Genomic DNA, 3974 nt, shown 5'->3' with positions numbered 1-3974 from the left:
ATAGGATAACACTACCTAAACCCTCTTTGTGCCACGTGACAGATGCCACGTGTCACATGCCACGTGTCCATAGGAACCCGAGGTTCAGGGCCTTGGGCCACTGAACGAAGGAACGGTGCCAAACTCCCAAGCGTGGAGCCGAGGAGTGATGGAACCGAACCACGGAGCAACTCCTGAGCATAAAGCCTAAGGAGCGAAGGGACAGGAGCCCGGAGCGACTTGGAACAGTCCTAGAGTAACCAGCATCCCAATGCTAGGACCAGCACACAAAACGGAGCCAAACGGAGTCTGGTGCTATTTCGGCATACCGGTGGCCTAACGTGAGGATATGGGTACTCCACCAACTAGCATGGAATGGAACTTGGGCTTAGACCCAAGCCGGATGCAGAACAAGGACAGGCACGCAAGCAGGAGCTAGACTATGCCTCAGGTTGGTCAGCCATGCCCGACCTACCCACTATCCCTACTATACATTTGGAACCCCCTACAGCCCCCCCCCCCCCCTTGAGGAACACACGCTTTGGGCTTTCACCCCAAGCCTCCCTTAGTTAGTCTCTGGGATAAGCTTGAAACTTACTAAATATGGAATGGTGCTAGAATGCGAATTTGGACACGGGACAAACACCATTGTGTTCAGGCCAATCTCTACATTCTGTAGATATGCCAAATGAGCAAATTTGGACACTTTCCATAAATAGCATTTGGGACCGAATTGAGACTAACGCTAAGGGCATGATAGCGAGGGTGTTTGGCAGACACGGTAAGCTATCATGTAGCGATATTGAGGGACTAATCTCAATACGCGAGGGTTCTTGTCACTAGCCAGTGCAAGACATAACGAGACGGGAACTCCTTACCGGGCTAAGTATGCTTAGCTAATAACACGTAGGAATTCCGTCCTTATGCTCGTCCGGTCTAAGTACACTCGAAATGCCCAGTTAACTCCACTAGCACAAGAGGGACTGATAAGGGTCCAGCAATACTAACCTCCTGCCATCGTGGCAGTAAGGTAAGAGTGTCTGTAAGGACTGGTCGACAGGTAACTTTCGATACCTGAAGTCACATTTGCGACACTCTCCCCCCCTAGGGAAGATCGATGTCCTCGTCGATGCATACTCGAGTCTAGGATACTGCCAAGGAAAAAACTCCAGAAAAAGTTCACGGTACTCACACTATGTGAGAAATGCACCAACTTAAATGAGTTAGGGGGCAACCTCTTTGTCTAACGCGGATGTGCTACCAGCTCATACATCTTCTGGCCGTCGCCGACAAGGAAATGACCAACGGAGTCAGCCACCCTTGCTGCTCTGGGAGTCACCCAGCTTACAAAAGTGTGATACGCCCCTGCCCGCAAGGACATAGAGAGAGAAGCCAGAGGCCCCAACCCTCATGAGCAAAGAAACCAAACCCGTCAGTAAGGTTTAGATAGACTACTGTAAACAGGCAGTTAGAGTTGTTTACACGGTCACGCCTTTTCAACGGAATAAGGAACATCGACAAAGAGGCGGGTGATGTGACCAGTCGACAGTAGTTACCCCATGATTAGAGATTTCACCATGCACACGAAGTGCCGAAGCCAGTCTGCCTATACTGGCCCAAACTCAAAGATCAATAAATGGACAATATCAAAGTTATAGACAATGATATCTTAGAGACTTAATTATCAGTGAATACACCTTAGATTAGAACACAAAAGTATTCTAAATAAGTTATCATCCGATAAACTAGGAGTATAGTATAGGAATGACCAAGATCATCATAATTGGTAAACATAGGAATCACCATCCAACAAAATTCAATAGCAAGTATATCATTAAGGAAACTTAATGATGAAACGTAACTACTGAAGATGGCAGATAGTATGCCAAACAACTTACTAAAGATAACTCAAAGAACACAAAGTATCATCAACTGACAAGCACATTGCTTACGAATGTATCATCCGAAGGAAATAACATTCCAATCTATCAGAACTAACTCGAGCAACAATCAACAGAATAGAATGAATGTGGCAAGACTAACAAACACTCGTTTATGCCAACTATCACACTAGCTAATCCAAATAGATCCCAGCCAACAACACCAAGGAACTTAAGTTGCCTAAGCAAGTGTCAGCAACATCCTACTGATGTCTCAAACCCAAAAGACCAATCCAGAGTAAATCACAAAGAACATGTGGTATTGCGAAAGCCAAAGCTGGGAGCAAAAAATCACAGCTATTGCAAAAAGCCACAAGCCATCAAAGAGAACAACTAACCACCATAAAAGATCGCCAATCATCCTATCAATAGAGAGATGCATAATCATCGTCTAAGAAAGAATCCACTATCTCAAAGAGTAGCGAATCATTCTATATCAACAACAACCAAGCAAAACCCTTGACAAGGATAATCAACTATCTTAGATGATAATTAATCATCACCAATGATTGCCAGATGCAAATACTAACGTCAACATCGAAGCTAATGAGCCAAAATGCCTTCCCCCAACAACTCCTAACAAATGGAACAATGAGCATGAAAACTCAAAGAACCACAAGCTTGAAGAAGTCTATAACTAAGTCTTGCCTAATAATGATCACGAGTCTCGCATGAACTAACTTCAATACCAAAGAAGAAAGCATGGTATAACCCACAATATTCTCCTTAACACATCTATAAGCTAAACTTCATAATGCCAAAGTTAATAAAGAACATGTCTGCATCAATCCAAAAACCAAGCGTAATGAAACTATGTTCAACAAATGATCACTAAATGATCCTCTATGAATCCATCTATAGCAAGACGTAACTCACTTCATAACAAGCACAAGAAGAATCATCAATGATTGATATATTCCCATTCAAATCCAATAAGGATTCAAACATTCCAATATCGATCTAACTCTTCCACTTGTAGAGTTAGCATAGTCCACGACTGAATCACTTTTCAAGGAAAAGCCAAAGCTTAACTTGTACTAAATAATCTTGTCTAGAACACAACTAACTCAAACTTGCCACTCAGTTCATTTGAACGTATGCAGTTGCTAACTAGCAAATGTATGAATGCGAACAACATAAAGCTAAAGCCAAATCATCAACACTATTTTCATTAAGACTAATGAAACTCAATATCAATCCTAAAGAGAGACATCTCATTTCGGCATCACTTCAATGCCATCAACATCAGAACAAAGCTAGTAGAAAGCAAGAGTGAATCACCACTCAAAACTTTCTAGAAACCAAGCTAACCAAAGTCGGAGATACTTTATTTAGTATCCGAGACCAATCTCTCAACAATACTCAGTCACAGATAACACTTCCTCAAGGAGTGAATCACCACATCCAAGACTCAATGAAATCCAATACCTTGAACTAAATGCAACCAAATGATATCAACAAAGGTAAAGTTGACATGCCAACATGGAAAACCCATGTAAGTCTAACGACACGATCCTCTACAACACCATCCAGTAGAGCAAGCCCACCATTGCTAAAATGTTCATCGAGTGAAACAAGTGTCAAAAGTCCTTGACAAAGTCTACAAGTAATCATTAGTTGCAAAGCAACCAACAATCACTTCCCAACTTGCCTTTCACAAGACCCAAACACTAAGCTCACGTCATCGAGTCATATACTTGTCTGACATGAACATAATACCCCAAGCATGAGATAAAAGTTCATAGATAAGCACAAACTAAATGACCACTCGAATCCAGCTCAACCGTGATAAGCTCACCAACACATCTAGTCAATAGCTCTGAGCATGCTTTGAAGAGGCTAGCTATACATGGCCAACACTTAGTTGAAACTAAAGTGAAGACCATGAGAAGGATTCATATCGATACACAACCTCCACTTGGACAAAGCTATAGTATGGGTACCAACATCTTAAACTCAAACAACTAAGTTGGACATCACCATCCTTAGCCAAGGTGCAGGGCCACTAAGACCAAATCAAGGTCAGTGAGAGCTCACTACTCTCATAGAGTCTAA

The sequence above is a fragment of the Selaginella moellendorffii genome, unplaced genomic scaffold, assembly GCF_000143415.4.
Source record: "Selaginella moellendorffii unplaced genomic scaffold, v1.0 SELMOscaffold_5, whole genome shotgun sequence".
Taxonomy (NCBI): Eukaryota; Viridiplantae; Streptophyta; class Lycopodiopsida; order Selaginellales; family Selaginellaceae; genus Selaginella; species Selaginella moellendorffii.
This window is presented reverse-complemented; position numbering follows the sequence as displayed.